Here is an 18,814-nt window from a genome sequence, read left to right as displayed (position 1 = left end):
TAATTATCTATACCTGTGTGGCTAAGTTCAGGCTTGCCTGTGGACCATGCAAGGCCGATCGGTTTGGACCCGCTCGACAGGTATTTTTATAAGTCTCGATCACGTGATAAGAACCTGTCATATGATAAAAAGGAATGTTTACATGCCTGTTGTTTTGAGAGTACTGGTCGAGTGGCGAGGTCAGTAGCTGCCTTAAGGGGGGGGTTGACCCTGCGCAGGTGTCCCGATTACTCGGGTCAGGTTTGGTTACAAAACCTAAGAGTAAGGGACCTGTGAGGGTAGTTTGGCTGAGGTGTTCCTGCTCTGGTCCGGTTTGGTTACAAAGCCTAAGGGTCAGGAAGCCGTCAAACGTCTGGGCAGGTATCGCTACTTCGGTAAAGTCTGGTAAAAGGCTTCCGAAGAAAGGGAACTGACAGACCGGATCCCGAGGGGCAGTAAGACTAAAACCAGCCGTACCGGTACTCTGTCTATTTGTTTGTCTAATTGTGTGGGTATACCACCCATGTCTTGCCCAAATTGCCAAAAAGGATTGTTATTGACGATAAGTACCCTCGGATGGGAGATCTGTAGTCAGAATAATCCCTACCCCGCCCACCGCTGTGGTTACGGTCCACTTTTTGAGGATGGTGGTCCACAAATATTTGTTTATCGTGTAAATGTCCACGAGTAGATCCCTCCGTCTGAGGGTAGATTAATAAACTGTGTAGCGACAGAAATGCTAGAGACTCTAGGGCGGGACATACTGTGTCCGGCGTCTGAGGAGACTTTTATAATCATGAATCTGGCAGCCATGATTGAAATTGAAAGGCAGCGAACATTGTACCGAGGTTAATTCTTACACCCTCCAGGAAAGTGTGGAAGGGGTGGAGAGTCAAGTTATCATTGATTAATCAAGCAATCTTTCTGTGTGTTTAAAACGTCCTACCTGTCCTTTATATAAAGTTAGTGTGCTTGTCTGTTGTGTAGAGCTAATCCTGCTGAGTTGTTATATAGAAATAGTCTGTTTGTCTGTTATATAGAATTAGTATCAGTCCTGCTCAACTGTAAGAAGGGATTGTTAGCAATGAGAATGCATTGGCTGGGTTATAGCCAAGATTAATACACCGCACACAGCGGCGCGCTGTGGGTTTGGACTTTATAGGTTAGGTTGCATTATTGGATCCCTTCTAGTAAAAGACAGACTACTAGACTCTGTTGCTGTTGAATTGTTAAACGTTGAAAGTATAGGCTTGTGCCCGCAAGTGAATGTATAAAAAGGGTTAACTGAATGTGTTTAGAGGAAAAAAAAAAGGCTGCTAACTTCATTTAAAAAGAGGAAGTGCCTTAACTCTTTATAGAAGTGAAGCAATTCTTGTGCTGTAACAAATAACTAATGTTGGATGTTAAAACTACTCGTATGTTTTGTTATGTAATCTCTAATCTTTGTTATACGCCCGTCACATAAATGTAAAAAGTTATATGCCACTCACATCCTGAGGGGGCTCTTAAGAATACAAACTGTAACAAACTGCGTAGCCCACCATGCCCACAAGAAAATACAGTCCCTAATTCAATTGTAACCACATACAATGTTAGGTGGTCACCGCTGTGACCGTAAGGTTACAACATAAGATTTATGCTTTAGACGTTAGAATTTCCCTGAGTGTCAGAAAGAGGAAGAGAAGGTGGGCTGAAATGGCGTCTGTATTAACACATGCCAAAGACACCAGCGTTCAATATAACAGTTTAGTAAATAGGGAGAATTGCAGTACATTACCAATCAGATGGAGATGCCCGGCATCTAAGACTGCATCTGCCCGGTCGCCGGAAGTCTGGGACAAAAACTGTTGTAAAAGTAAAAATTAGCCACGTTCTCCCTTGTAATCCTGTCGCTGGGCTGTCACGGGAGCGAGAGATTCTGAAAAGAGGAAGTTACTAGCCCTGACAACGTCCCAGCACCAGTAAAGTTCATTCGCAGACAATATAAAATAAATAAATAAACTACAGGGAGTAAGAGAAACTGCAGAGAAGCCAAGGAATAGGAAACAAGCAGGTAACGATAAGGCCAGGTATCCACAGGAGGAACGGGGCAGATTGACCCGTAATTTGTAAAATGTAAATTGTGTGATGCATAAGACTTTATCTTTATTGAGTTGCGATGTGTGTCTGAGGACTGCTAACGTTGAATGAGGAAATAAGGAAGTAAGTGATTAGCCACACTCAGAGGGGTGGAGCTAGATGATGCATCCCTTGTATAAGGGAGGGTGGTAAGAATCATAGCTAGCCAGGAAGAAAAAGTTTTGTTTTTTTTCTCCTGTCTCAAACTCAGCTTTCCACGGTTCCTGACAAATTATGGGCCACCTACAAGACAGACGTAGGGAAATTGAATGTACCCACCATGATAATATATACGAGACCCAGATACACATATAAAAAAAAAAGGGTGAAGGGTCAGCCACGCATGTTAGGTGCTGTGTGCTGATGTTTTGGAAAAACTGCCAACCGGCCACAATTTCACTGTTAATTTCTCTTGCAGAAGGCTGTAAGGCCTGGAGGCCTCCAAAGACTAACCAAGTTCTGCAGGCCATACCCGTACATACACCCGTTGCCAAATTCCGCACCTTTCTGGGCCTTGTTTCATACTGCCGCCCATACGACAGTATTGACACAAAAGCACGGAGGACAACCACAGCCATGAGGTTAGATCCAGTGAATTGAGGAGCTCCCTCATCTGCTTTTGTGGTGGCAGCAGTACAGGCAATGGCTGACAAATCTTCTAAGTTGGTATTGGACTACCCCCTAGTGGTCCATACCCCAAATGACACCCGGAACATACTCATGCAAGTGCAACCCAAGCACTTATCTCTGGCCTATTAGATCCGGCTACAATGTGCTCTTTCCATGCCTCCCCCAATATTTCTTCCCAATGTTGTAATACCTTGAATCCGGCTACTCTTCTTTTATTCAGGTATTCCTGGGGGGAGGGGAGGCATAGGTGATCTGAGTATGGCAGATCAGCTATTTTTTAAAATTGTTTAAAATTCTGTGCAACAAGATTCTGACATTATTGTAGTGATGTACACACTGTTAATGAAGCATATTTTGAGTTTTCTTTTGTAGATGGTATCAGGGTGAGGATTGATGATTCCGAACCAGATATGCAGAGGTCACACAACAAGATGTCCTAAACGCAGAAGCTCTGCCTCCGCATGTCTCAGGGCAAGAAGCGGAACCGGAGGCCCTCACTGAGGCGTGTGGAGTGGTAGAAGGTAAGTCGGCAACTCTTTACACTGACTCCTGGAATGCATTTGGCATAGCTCATGATTATGGCCCAATATGGAAGGCCAGACAGCTTGTTACCTCAGCAGGACAGCCAATTAAGAATGGTGCAGCGGTGCAGAATCTCATGGAAACCCTACTACTACTACCTGGCAATGGAGAATTCACACCGATTTCTACAATGGAGAAGCGAGAGGTGACACCCTCGCCGACAACACAGCAAAGGCAGCGGCCCTCAAGCCGTGGAAGAAAGAAGAATAGATACTGACAGCATGAGTCAGTGACAAAGACTTTGGACTTTGATAAAGACTTTGGACTTTGATAAAAACTTTGGACTTTGATAAAAACTTTGGACTTTGATAAAAACTTTGGACTTTGATAAAAACTTTGGACTTTGATATGTCAAGGACTTTACAGTTACAAGTCAACGAGGAAAGAAAGCAGATGGGCTAAAAGACGGGAGCGACAGAACAGGACGGCGTATGGCGAACAATCAACAGAACTTGCCTACAGAGGTCCCTGTCCCCCACGATGGCCCAACTGGTACACAGAATCAAAAGCAGCGATGACGTCGACACTGAACAAGAATGGGCGACACCTAGGTTCTCTGTAGCTGCTGCATCATTTGTCCAGTTAGCATGATCTTTGCCATATGCGAGTCCGGACAGAAGTAAGGTGGCCATAGAACACTTGCCTTGACCACTCTACCCATTTCAGGGATTGCCAATTTGACCACATTCAGCTCACACCTGTTGGGGAGTATGAATATGTGCTTGATGTTGCTCGAGTCTTTTTTCAGGTTGGAGGCCCACCCTGATACTAAGGTAAATGAGCAGATAACCACACAGAAGCTCATGAATGAGGTAATCTGCAGATACAGGGTACCGGAAGTGAATGAGGTAAACGAAGGCACACACGCCACAGGTAAAATAATGTGACATCATGTCTAGAAAGTAATTGGACAGGGGAGTGTGCCTTAGTAAAGCCCTTATGCTCCCCCACATCCTGTCAGACAGCATTAAAGATAATGAGGTTACCCCCCATAGTTACTCTATCTTGATCCAACTCTGCTGTCATGTTGGTCTACCCTTGTTTCTGCATAGGTACGACGGCTCCTTCCAGTCTTGTCACTAGGTAGTGTAGGGTCAGGGTAGGCGGCCTGGACGTGTTCACCATCAGGACTATCTCCAGGAGGGACATTGGTGTGGGTGAAGATCAGGGAGTCCCAATCCGTGCGTACCTGTGCATACTACTAGTATTGTAACAGCACATTAGAGTGAGAAGAGAGGCTCCTGGTGATAGTTTTGACCTACACGTGTACATTGACGTCATAGGACAGCCAAGGGGGGTACCTGACGAGTTTTTTAAAAATTTTCCTGATTTATTATGGTAAATAAAATGTTGACCAGATTAATTATGTTTATTACAATTAAAAGTGATTTATAAGTTATACTAGAGACGCCTTATAGGGACTAGTCGACCAATAGGACCTACCTCGACTATGACTTTTCAAAATAGAATGGCACTAGGTACGATTTTAGCCAAAAAAGGGAGTGTCTGTAAGATGATAGGGGAGACTTGTACCTACATTCCAGACAAAACGTGACCCGCAGGTAAAGACGCAGTTGCCATTAAGAAGCTGACCGCACTAACTAAAAAGAGCTAACCTTAGTCTGGTTTCCTCAGTAAGGTACCTAACAGGAGAAGGGAAAAATATAGAAAAATAAGTTTTAAAACATTGTGTATTTAGAACACTGTGATAGGTTTTCGCTAAGATTTTGCTTTATTTTATCTGCAGTGCACTCTGCTCATGTCCACGCAACATACCGGTGTTACAACGCCCGTGGTCCTGTTACCTTGCCGCCTCTGGAAAAGGGAAGTGGGAATAATCACCTTGTAGCTCTTTCCAGATTGATATATATGATCATGCACTTACTAATGAGACAGGGGTTTAGTCATATTGATCAGTAATTAGATAGTTCTGATTTTGCACTCTTGTGGATGAATCGAGGTAACGTCAAGAAGGCGGGGTTCTATACAAGTTATGCAGTGTTTACCTGAAATAGTGAAAGTCGCACCTCTCCTAACCTGATTATATTTGTCACCTTTATAGTCATCCTAATTTCTGTTTGTTGTTGCATACAGTGTATTCCGACCCTGATGACTGCCTGGTCCACCTGTCCCACTACGATGTCCAACAAAAAGCCCACTATCAGCGCAAACGTCGTCATCATGGATCCAGAATACGATGATGTCGAACCATCCTATACCCCCATGACAGCAATAGCTCCAGTGTACAACACAATGAGAGTCTAGGGTCAGCGGTGGGGGTGGGACGGAGCAGGGCGAGTTTAGTGAAACAGATAGTTTCAAGGGGGGTCTGTGGTGGAAGCCCAGTATATATCTATATGGATCGGTGGGCCTTGGCAGTAGACAGTTGTCAATTTAACATTCTGTATACATATTTGCTTTCTGTCTTGCTACAAATATAATGTTCTTACAGTTATGCAATAGGTACTTCCGCTCATATGAAAATATCTGTTTTATAACTCTGCTGACATGGGGAAGCCAACATGAAACTTCTGTACTCAAAACGCTGATAAGATAATATATAGTATAAACACGTCACATTTTCCATCTGTTTTGCAATTTTGGAAGACAGTATAACTCAGACATGGACAACCGCAGTCTGAAACAGCTACCGCAGAAATTACCCAAGCAATTTTACTGGAAACGTATGCAAATACCATGGGAGGTCTATGCTATTACTAGTTCATGATGTAACATCCAATCATATCGAAGGAACCACACGTGGCTCCAAGACAACCCACTCATTTCATCCACCACCTGATGGCCAATCACAGATGACCGGAGGATGGAAGAATTGCAAGATGCTTATCCAATAATTAAACAATACGTTGTATCTATGTAATCTTTGACCTGCCCAGATGGGCGGATATGTTAAACGCTTTAAAAGAGGCTACACGCCCAACATTAAAGGAGAATTGAGGAAGCTATACATGCTGAACCTTGTGTCAGTGTGAAAACTTCTTATGCGCATTATCAATTCAGAATTAATATGGAAGGGTGTAAACATTCCAAATTGAGTAGGCCGTGGTTCCACAAAGGAATTCTACGACACACCGACTGCTGTACCACGTGCCCACACGGTGGAACTCTACACTCCACATGTTGGCCAGGCTCTATGAGCAGCGTAGAGCTATAGTGGAATACCAACTCCAACATGGGCGGCGCAGTGGGAGTCAGCCTCCTCAATTCTTTACAGAAGAGTGGGCCTGGTTGGCAGACATCTGCCAAGTCCTTGGAAACTTTGAGGAGTCTACCCAGATGGTGAGCGGTGATGCTGCAATCATTAGCGTCACCATTCCTCTGCTATGCCTCTTGAGAAGTTCCCTGCAAAGCATAAAGGCAGACGCTTTGCGCTCGGAAACAGAGCCGGGGGAAGACAGTATGTCGCTGGATAGTCAGAGCACCCTCCTGTCTATATCTCAGCGCGTTGAGGAGGAGGAGGAGGAGGGGGAGGAGGATGAGGAGGAGGGGGAAGAGACAGCTTGGCCCACTGCTGAGGGTACCCATGCTACTTGCCTACTTGATCTTCCTAGTGAGGACATTCATGTGTTGCGTACAGGTACCCTGGCACACATGGCTGACTTCATGTTAGGATGCCTTTCTCGTGACCCTCGCGTTACACGCATTCTGGCCACTACGGATTACTGGGTGTACACACTGCTCGACCCACGGTATAAGGAGAACCTTTCCACTCTCATACCCGAAGAGGAAAGGGTTCGAGAGTGATGCTATACCACAGGACCCTGGCGGACAAACTGATGGTAAAATTCCCATCCGACAGCGCTAGTGGCCGAAGGCGCAGTTCCGAGGGCCAGGTAGCAGGGGAGGCGCGGAGATCAGGCAGCATGTACAGCACAGGCAGAGGAACACTCTCTAAGGCCTTTGACAGCTTTCTGGCTCCCCAGCAAGACTGTGTCACCGCACCCCAGTTAAGGCTGAGTCGGCGGGAGCACTGTAAAAGGATGGTGAGGGAGTACGTAGCCGATCGCTCGACCGTCCTCCATGACGCCTCTGCCCCCTACAACTACTGGGTGTCGAAGCTGGACACGTGGCCTGGACTCGCGCTGTATGCCCTGGAGGTGCTTGCTTGTCCTGCGGCTAGCGTCTTGTCAGAGAGGGTGTTTAGTGCGGCTGGGGGAATCATCACAGATAAGCGTACCCGCCTGTCAACCGACAGTGCCGACAGGCTTACACTCATCAAGATGAACAAAGCCTGGATTTCCCCAGACTTCTCTTCTCCACCAGCGGACAGCAGCGATACCTAAACAATACGTAGGCTGCACCCGCGGATGGAAGCATTGTTCTCTATCACCATCAAAAACGTGGACCTTTTAGCTTCATCAATCTGTGTATAATATTCATCCTCCTCCTCCTGCTCCTCCTCCTGAAACCTGACGTAATCACGCCGAACGGGCAATTTTTCTTAGGCCCACAAGGCTCAGTCATATAATTTTTGTAAACAATTTTTATACGTTTCAATGCTCATTAAAGCGTTGAAACTTTCACCTGAACCAATTTTTATTTTAACTGGGCTGCCTCCAGGCCTAGTTACCAATTAAGCCACATTAACCAAAGCGATTAATGGGTTTCACCTGCCCTCTTGGTTGGGCATGGGCAATTTTTCTGACGTACATTAGTACTGTTGGTACACCAATTTTTTGGGGCCCTCACCTACAGTGTAATCCAATTAATTTTTTGCCCACCTGCATTAAAGCTGACGTTACCTCAGCTGTGCTGGGCACTGCAATGGGATATATTTATGTACCGTCGGTGGGTTCCTGGCACCCACCCATGCTGTCGGTCCACACGGAGTTGTAACTGCATGTGTCCACTTCTAAAGAACCCCAGTCTGACTGGGGCATGCAGTGTGGGCCGAAGCCCACCTGCATTAAACATGACATTACCTCAGCTGTGATGGGCACTGCAATGGGATATATTTATGTACCGTCAGTGGGTTCCAGGGAGCCACCCATGCTGTCGGTCCACACGGAATTGTAACTGCATGTGTCCACTTCTAACGAGCCCCTGTCTTACTGGGGCATGCAGTGTGGGCCGAAGCCCACCTGCATTAAACATGACATTACCTCAGCTGTGATGGGCAATGCAATGGGATATATTTATGTACCGCCGGTGGCTTTCTGGCACCCACCCATGCTGTCGGTCCACACGGAGTTGTAACTGCATGTGTCCACTTCTAAAGAACCCCAGTCTGACTGGGGCATGCAGTGTGGGCCGAAGCCCACCTGCATTAAACATGACATTACCTCAGCTGTGATGGGCACTGCAATGGGATATATTTATGTACCGCCGGTGGGTTCCAGGGAGCCACCCATGCTGTGGGTCCACAGGGACTTCACAATAGGGAGTTGTACCTGCCTGTGTCTATGAATTAAAAACCCCGGTCAGGTTGGGGCATGCAGTGTGGGCCGAAGCCCACCTGCATTTAATCTGATGTTAGCTCTGCTGTCCAGGGCACTGCAATGGGATACATTTATGTACAGCCGGTGGGTTCCAGGGAGCCACCCATGCTGTGGGTGCACACGGAATTCCCATTGCGGAGTTGTACCTGCCTGTGGCTATTTATAAAAAACCGCGGTCTGACTGGGGCATGCAGACACCTTGACAGAATGAATAGTGTGTGGCACATAGGTTCCCCATTGCTATGCCCACGTGTGCAGCTCCTGATGGCGGTGGCACAGGATTATATTTCTCATTGCTTCTGTACAGCATTGTGGGCTATCGCCCCGCCCCTTTTAAAGAGGGTCGCTGCCTAGCCGTGCCAACTCTCTGCAGTGTGTGCCTGCAGTTCCTCCTCATGGCAGACGCACTTATAAATAGACATGAGGGTGGTGTGGCATGAGGGCAGCTGAAGGCTGTGCAGGGACACTTTGGTGTGCGCTGTGGACACTGGGTCGTGCGGGGGGGGGGGGGGGGGGGTTGGGCAGCATGTAACTCAGGAGAAGTGGCAGCGGAGTGTCATGCAGGCAGTGATTTTGCTTTGTTGGAGGTAGTGTGGTGCTTAGCTAAGGTATGCATTGCTAATGAGGGCTTTTCAGAAGTAAAAATTGTTGGGAGGGGGGGGCACTCTTGCCGCTATTGTGGCTTAATAGTGGGACCTGGGAACTTGAGATGCAGCCCAGCATGTAGCCCCTCGCCTGCTCTATCCGTTGCTGTGTCGTTCCCATCACTTTCTTGAATTGCACAGATTTTCACAAATGGGAACCTTAGCGAGCATCGGCGATATACAAAAATGCTCGAGTCGCCCATTGACTTCAATGGGGTTCGTTACTCGAAACGAACCCTCGAGCATCGCGAAAATTTCGTCCCGAGTAACGAGCACCCGAGCATTTTGGTGCTCGCTCATCTCTAATCAATATTTGGTGTGACCAGCCTTTGTCTTCACAACAGCATCAATTCTTCTGGGCACTCTTGTACAAAGATCGGGATTTCGTAGGATTATAGTCAGGTGTGTAGTGTTCAGGCACTGGATTGGAGCCATAGGTTTGGTAGCTGCAGGGCTAGAGAGTAGTCTTGGAAAGCCAGAGGTCGGTATCTGTAGGTCTTAGTTCGCAGTTGAAATGGAGGAGGCGGGTAGCTTTTTTGAAAAGGAAAACCTGAGGTTGAAATTTGTAGATCGTTAGTTTGATAGCAGAGGAGCAGGCAGTAGTGGAGCTTGATCAAATGTGTGGAGCAGTGGAGGAGAGACTGGGCCAAGTTTATATGATGTTGTTAATTAAGAGCAGGGCAGAGCCAAGACAGGGAAACAGAGGGTGAAGACAGTCAGGGAAACACAGGAGCATGGCTAGGTTCTCAGCAGAGGAGCTGTCCAAGTGGGAATCAGGTACACCCATCTACTATTAGAACAAACCTGGCCAGAAGTTGTCATCATGGAAGAATTGTGGCCAAAAAGCCATATTTTTGATCTAGAAACAAGGCCAAACAACTCAACTATGCACAAATACATAGGAATTTGGGTGCAGAAAACTAGTAGCAGGTGTTCCGGACTGATGAGTCAAAATGTGAACTATTTGGCTGTAACAGAAGGCAGTTTGTTTACCAAAGAGCTATATTTACAATAATGAGTGTCTGCAGGTAGCAGTGAAGCATGGTGGAGAGCGGTACAATAATGAGTGTCTGTAGGCAGCAGTGAAGCACGGTGGAGATCGGCACAAAAATGAATGTCTGCAGGCAGCAGTGAAGCATGCTGGGGAGCAGTACAATAATGAGTGTCTGCAGGCAACAGTGAAGCATGATGGTGAGCAGTACAAATAGAGTGTCTGCAGGCAGCAGTGGAGCATGGTGGAGAGCGGTACAATAATGAGTGTCTGCAGGCAGCAGTGGAGCATGGTGGAGAGCGGTACAATAATGAGTGTCTGCAGGCAGCAATGAAGCATGATGGAGAGCAGTAGAATAATGAATGTCTGCAGACAGTAGTGAAGCATGATGGAAAGCAGTACAATGAAAGTGTCTGCAGACAGCAGTGAAGCATGGTGGAGAGCGGTACAATAATGAGTGTCTGCAGGCAGCAGTGAAGCATGGTGGAGAGCACTACAATAATGAGTGACTGCACTCAGCAGTGAAGCATGGCAGAGAGCAGTAGAATAATGAGTGTCTGCAGGCAGCAGTGAAGCATGGTGGAGAGCAGTACAGTAGTGAGTGTCTGCAGGCAGCAATGAAGCATGATGGAGATCGGTACAATAATGAGTGTCTGCAGGCAGCAGTGAAGCATGGTGGAGAGCACTACAATAATGAGTGTCTGCAGGCAGCAGTGAAGCATGGCAGAGAGCAGTAGAATAATGAGTGTCTGACCCGCATTGACTTTTATTAGAATAGGGCATCATAAGGCTACATTATAAGCTTTAGTTGCATGACCCTATTGCAGCCAATGTCACCGCGTAGCCCTAGCCTTAATTGTCAGATGGGTATTTCCATTTCCCATATCACTATGTACAGAAGATGCCTCTTAGAGATGAGTGAGTATGCTCGGTTAAGGAAATTACTCGAGTAATTTCCTTAACCGAGCATGCTCGCACATCTCTAATACCTCTACATTCTCTAGTGCTATCCATCAGTGCTGAAAGTGTTAAACTGTATAAAGTCAAACACTGTTGTGAAGGAACAAGAGAGAGCGAAGTCTAAGTAGTTAAACAAAGGGAAACAAGACTGAGGTGGTGGACAAAACAATTAAGGGGTTACATTTGTGGGAGAAGCTTAGTGGCGGGGTAAAGCCAGGGCTAGGAGCTTTTGTAAAGCAGCGGAGCAGGTGAGTGGACATCTTTTCTCAGGAGCCATAGTGGTTAGTTGTCCTACATATCCTCCCCTGTAGTTAAAAGGGTTTTCTGGAACTTTTACTATTGATTACCTATCCTCACAGAAGGTCATCAATAGTTGATTGGTGGAGTCCACGACTCAAGATCCCTGCCAATCAGCTGAGCCCACTGTCAGCATGGACCATGGGGTAGGCAAGTCGTACAACAGAGGACCAGTTTGGTACTGCAGACAATTGAATTTAAATGGGTCACTGCGATGTTGACAGCACTATCTGCTTCCAGCAGTGTCTGCAATGACAGCCAGCCTAGTGATTACCTGATCACTGGGGATCCCAAGCAGTGGGCCCCATTAATTAACTCTTGATGACCTATCCTAAGGTTAGGTTATCAATAGTAAAAGTCTCGGACAAACCTTTTAATGTTCAAGGGTTGGTTATACACTTGTCATATCACTCAGTGCGGAGGGATGTGCTCATGAGAGAGATTGCTGTTCTTATACATAACAGAGTTGATAGTTTTTCTAATGTTTGTCTAGGGATTGGGCCATCTTGCTCTTACGATGATCTTGAATGATGATTGTTAGGGGTCTGACATCTGGGGGTCCCGTGTTCTTTTATTAATGTGGCTCAATTCTTAGCAGTATTACCTTTCAGCACTGGGGTCCTAGGTTCAAATAACATCAAGGGAGGTGGGGAATTCTCCTTCACTGGAAGTGTTCAAACAAAGGCTAGACAAATATCTGTCTGGGATGATTTAGTGATCCTGCACTGAGCAGGGGGTTGGACCAGAAGACCCTCGAGGTCCCCTCCAACTCTTTGAATCTAGGATTTTCAATGTCAGAAACAATGGTTTCCAGCTCCAGAAAGCTGGTAGCCCTCTCTTTTCCAATTACTGTTAAGATAAATGGAACTTACAAATAATATCTGTTCCTGTATAAATGAACCAATATTGCTCCATAAAAAATAGTACTCTTGTTAGCAGAGTTGGATTATAGCGGCAGGAGAGACAAATCTTAAAGCCTCATATAGTCCCATAAAATTGGTAAATAATATGACATAAATCCCTAATGCATTTTTATTAATTGGATTACAGTTCCAACACAGTCATTTGGACATGTATGGGACTGGTATTTACTGTATTTAAAGAAAAAAAATCAATTTTTATTGAGAAACACACATAAGAAATAAAGCAATGCATAGAAAAAAGAAATACAATATTTCCGTGTATAACAATGCGAGTAACACTGTACACAAATTCCTTATAAAGTTCAGAACCTGATTAACAGACATCCATTATATACATGACACATAGTTAGAGGCCCTTGTGTACATGATAGCACCATCTAAATAACTGGCACATACAATGAGTATCTATTACCTATAACTTTGGATAGAAGTTGAACCCCCATCATAGGATACAGGTAGTAAGTACCCTAAGAGCCTGTAAAGACTATCGACTTAACCATGAAAAGTTATATCTATTAACAAGAAAGAAATTAAGTCCAAAAAGAGAAGTGGAGGGAAAGGAGAGTAAAAGGGAAGATGAAGGAAAGGAGAAAGGAAGATAAATAAAAAGAATAAGGGTGATGGAGACTGGAATGGGACCAGTGTGGAAGGTGAAGGGAATGTATTGGTAAACCACCCATAAAAAGAATAGTCTGCCAAGAAAACGTCACAATGGGATGTCACCCGAGGGGTCAGTCATGACTCAGTGCTTGCACCAGGGGACTTTTCCTTTACCTAAAATACCCTAACAAAGGCAAGAATTTTGGCTATGTTGTTTTTACAGTAATTTACCACTAGTGGCCACTAATTTCACACTTTTAGGTATTGTGCTGCACTTTTACTCTTTGCCACTGGAGGCTGTTGTTTTTACCTCAAAGGAGTATTGCAGTTAGTAAACCTTTTTTAAATTTTCACCCATCCACTGGATGGGTAAAAACTGAAAGATCGGTGGGGATTCCATTGCTGGGACTCCACCAATCCCGAGAATGGAGATTCTGTTTCCCCTATCCTCCTGGTTGCTTCATGCATGTAATAGAATGGAAGGCAGCTCGACTATCTCCTACACTTCCATTGAGAATGAATGGAGCAGCATTGTGCTTGCCCTCCAACCTATGACATGAATGCAGTAACCAGGAGGTAAGGAAGATGGGGGAAATGGGACTTCCTTTCTCGGGATCAGTTGACCAGCAGTCAGATCCCCACTGTTCTACCAGTTTTTTCCCATGCAGTTTATGGGTGAAAACTTAAAAACAATCACAGAAAATGGCCGTTACTTACTGACTGAGGAGTGCATATAGATGCATCCTCCTCTCACCATGCAGGTAGCTGACTACCAAATGGAGGAGCCAATAACACCTGTGCAGGGCACCGATAAGACAACCGCTCACACTGCCTCTTGATAATGAGGGGGTGGCTGCTTGGCATATACTCCCACACATAGTGGATACAGGGTGCCAGACCATTCTGATATATGTAGCTCACCATGCAGACCAGAAACCTATTAATGACACCATGATAATTCGGCGGGTTGCCCTGCATATCCATCAGTGAACCACATTGGTACTGCCACCCTGGGCTCCCCCTGGAGTCTTAATGCCACACTGCATGTGAATGATAGATAATAAATGCAAGGCATTGGTTGGATGTTGGCCAAGATACATGAGCCCACTAACCACTTCACGGTTCCTTGCGTTGTAGTGGGTCCCTACACTAATATAAATGCATCCTCTCTACCTGCATGGTGAGAGGAAGATGCATGTATATGCACTCCTCACTCAGTAAGTAACGGCCATTTTCTGTGATTGTTTTTAATTTTTTATTTCCCCTTCTGTGATACATGGGTGAAAACCTAAAAACAAAAAAGTTTACTAACTGCAATCTTCTTTAACTTGACCTTAAACAAGATGGACAATGTTGCCTCTTTCAAAAGCCCTATTGTTCTCTGTTTTGATCTACTTAAGTTTTCAAAGAAAGTTTCTTGAGTATTGTGTGATGAAGCTGTTGTGCTTAGCTAATTTCTCGTGTTCCTGGGATTTCTCTTTACCAGACTGTTCTTGTTACAGTACTAGTAGTGTGCACAGGTACGCATGGTGCGGGACTCCCTGACCCTCACCCACGCTAATGTCCCTTCCTGGAGGTAACCCCAAAGTTGAACAGGTCCAGGCCACCAACACTGACCCTACACTGCCTAGTGGCAGGACAGGAAGGAACTGCCGTACCTATCCAGATGACAACTTACTAGTACCGACAGGCTAGGCCGATAGAATAAACCAAGACGACAGGAAAACCACAGAACACAGGCAGAGCTGGATCGAGACACGGAAACTTTCACTGGAGCAGGACTGAAGTCAGACACAAAGGCAGCGGAACAAATAACTGGCAACTGCTATCAGTAGCTGCCAGACTATATTCAGGAGTCTCCGCCCCTTATAATCTCTCTAATAAAAAATTTCACTAATTCAGCGGCAGACGGTAATTTTTCCAAAGCAACAACATGGGCCATTTTCGAGAACCTGTCAACAACTACCAAAATGGTGGAACAACCTTGTGATAAAGGCAAGTCAGTGACAAAATCCATGGACACGTGCGACCATGGACCAGGTACTGACAGCGGCATTAACAGTCCCTCAGGGCTCTTACGGTGACCCTTACCACGTGCCAAAGCTGAACACCGATTTACGAACTCCCGGACCTCCCGTGTCATGCCAGGCCACCAGTAGAATCGGGAACATAGCTCAAGAGTCCCCTGGACCCCCGGATGCCCTGCAAAAATGGAGGAATGAGACTCTTCCAGAACCGACAACCATGGAGACATTGGTACAAATAACTTCCCTTCCGGAACCCCCTCCGGGGCTTCTTGTTGATATTCCTGAAGGTGAGCCAGAGAGTTCCGTGTCAGGGCTGCCACCATGACACCGGGCGGGAGGATGCCTTCCGGAGAAGAGTCCTTAACCTCCGGAGTCTCAAAACTGTGGGAGAGGGAATCAGCTTTCACATTTTTATCTCCCGGCAGGTACGTGACTGTAAAATTGAATCTCGAGAAGAAAAGCGCCCACCTGGCTTGCCGTGCATTAAGACGCTTAGCATTCTCAAGATACACTAAGTTCTTGTGATCGGTGAAGACTGTCACCTGGTGTCAAGCCCCCTCCAAAAGATGACGCCATTACTCAAATGCCCATTTTATTGCCAACAGTTCCCTGTTCCCAACATCATAGTTGCGCTCGGTGCTACTGAATTTGCGGAAAAAGAAGGCACATGGACTATACCCTGAATGCCCCCCCAATTCCCGGAAGAGGACCGCCCCCACCCCAACCTCTGAAGCGTTTACCTCCACAAAAAAGGGCTTCTAAGGGTCCGGCTGAGCAAGCACCGGCCTGGTGGGAAAAGCCCTCTTAAGTTGCTCAAATGCCTCTGAAGCTTCCGGAGTCCACGACGTCACGTCCGCTCCTTTTTTCGTGAGATCAGTCAGCGGTTGTGCAGTCACTGAAAAATTTCTGATAAATTTTCTGTAAAAGTTGGCAAACCCAAGGAAGCACTGAAGAGCCTTCAAATTATCTGGTTTAGCTCATTGTGTGATTGCCGCAACCTTGTCTGACTCCATACACATATCAGTTGGAGTAACGATATACCCAAGGAATGACGTAGCTGCTCTAATACTGAATGGAGATGTCTGACATGCGTGTCCCAATTCCGACGAGTACACCAAAATGTCATCCAGATAGACAACCATAAAACCCCCTAGATAATCGTGGAAGACCGCGTTCATAAACCCATGAAAAACCGCAGGGGCATTGCATAACCCGAAGGGCATAACCAGACACTCGAAGTGCCCCAACAGGGTGTTGAACGCACTCTTCCACTCGTCACCTGACTTAATACGTATAAGATTTTAAGCCCCCCGAAGGTCAAGCTTAGAGAACCAGCGTGCTCCCACCACCTGATTTAACAGCCAACAACTTACTGACAGCATAACCTGCATGACAAGGTTCATCAAAAATATTCCCGAGCTCAATGAAAAAAGAGTCTACCAACTGCAGACAAGCAGAATCAGCCAGTAAAGAATAGGCCCATGACTGAAGCCCTTCTCTGAGCAGAGACATAACAATCCCCACCCGTTGGGGCTTGGACCCAGAGGAACGAGGCCGCAAGCGAAAAAACAACTTACAAGCCTCCCGGAAGACAAAATTTTTTTTCTGGTCCCCCAAGAACATCTCGGGTAATGGACATTTAGGTTCAGGTACTGGATCAGCGGGCACAACAAATCGCTGCTCATGATGGCTGAGACGCCCCAACAGGACCTGAACCATCCCAGCCAGGTCACGAATCTGACCGGTAATTGTATTGTAGGACTCCATTTACACCATGAATCCTACGTAAAAAACCCGCAGAAAAATATTTTTGGGGCCAGTTATTATGTTACAGTACTAGTAGTGAGCACAGGTACGCACAGCACGGGACTCCCTGACCCTCACCCACGCCAATGTCCCTTCCTGGAGGTCGCCCCAAAGGTGGACAGGTCCAGGCCGCCAACACTCACCCTACGCTGTCTGGTGGCAGGACAGGAAGGAACCCCTATCCTTTGCAGATGACAACTTACTAGTACCAACAGGCTAGGCCGATAGAATAAAGCAACACGACAGGAAAACCACAGAACACAGGCAGAGCTGGATCGAGACAAGGAAACTTTCACCGGAGCAGGACTGAAGTCAGACACACAGGGAACGGAACCAATAACTGACAACTGCTATCAGCAGCTGCCAGACTATATTCAGAAGTCTCCGCCCCTTGGGCGGAGACCAATCAAGCTGGCTGACTGGAGCTCCCAGCCAGCCACTATAACTCACAGAGGTAGCACGCATGCGCCTCTCATAGCAGGCACGCGTGCGCCACATGCCGCGTCCGCACAACGGAGCACGGCGCCGCCACTCGCTGACCTGAGCGTGGGCGCAACACCATCCCAGAACCCCATGGCGAACCACACCCCTGCCACCCATGGTCCCTGGCTGGCCTCATGGAAACAGTTCTCATATTCTCATGGATTACCTACCACATTGTCTTCATCTTTTCCAGGCCATTGGATTCCAGACATCACCCACCAGTATGGTAACAGCAATGTATTAGAGCACTCATGTTCCTCAGTGGCCAACTTCTCCATTCTCAGTATACTGTGCAACTCAAATACCTACTTGTATAGAGATGGAGTCTCAGTGGTCTTCGCATGCCTGGTAATCATCATTCTAGCTGCCAATAGGAAATTGCTCAAGTACTTCTTCAGTGCATGGAGATATTATTTGGGCACACAGTATTTAGCCCAGGGGCCTCAACAGACTTTGATCTGGCACTGCTTGTTATTGGAGCAGACCGGATCCAGTCTTCTTTTTTGTGAATGACATAAATGAGTTCTAAAATGAAAGAAAAAAGAATTACCCGCAGTAATAACCATACAGTTAAAGGGAAAAAATCAGCTAGAAATTGTAGTTTTGTCACAGAAAAATTACAGTTTTCAGGTTCTCACAATTCCCAAACTATTAGAAATCAGGACTTTATTTGTTAGTTTGTTGCTGGAAGTAAATATCCAAGTGCTTTGTCATTGTGCAGACCAAATGTGCCATATTACACAGTGTATATGAAGGTAAATTACAATGTAGGACAGAGGAGCCAGAGGCAATCATTCGCTGAAGATCTGGGAGGTAAATCTTTCCACGTCTTCTTGCTCACAGTCAATTTTTTAAACATATTTTTGTGTTCTTTGTACACTGAGAATTACTGTACCGGCTGTTTTACAAATGATTGGTTGCAGGAGAGCAACTCATTTTATACTGAAATATGTTCTCTTCTTTCGTGTCGATTCAAGCTCCTGCAGCCAAAACAGCCACCAGTCATGGGGATAAAGGAAAACAATTTAATCTCTGCCAGATACAGGTATAACGAACATTTCATTGTTTCTGTCCATGCACAGTTGCAATAAAAGTAAACTCTTTGGAATTACCTGGATTTATGCATTAATTACTAAGAAAATGTCTGTTATCTCAGTCACAATTATAGACAAACACAATCTAACTAATAACATACAAACAGTTATACCGTTCATGCTATTTAATATGCACATTGAGTAGAAATCCACTGTTCATGCAGAAGTAAATGAACCATTGTGTTAATGACTTTTTGCCAATTAGCTTTTTGCCAAAAGCT

The sequence above is a fragment of the Eleutherodactylus coqui genome, chromosome 1 (assembly GCF_035609145.1).
Source record: "Eleutherodactylus coqui strain aEleCoq1 chromosome 1, aEleCoq1.hap1, whole genome shotgun sequence".
Taxonomy (NCBI): Eukaryota; Metazoa; Chordata; class Amphibia; order Anura; family Eleutherodactylidae; genus Eleutherodactylus; species Eleutherodactylus coqui.
The sequence above is the reverse complement of the archived record's forward strand: the minus strand, read 5'-3'. Positions refer to the sequence as shown.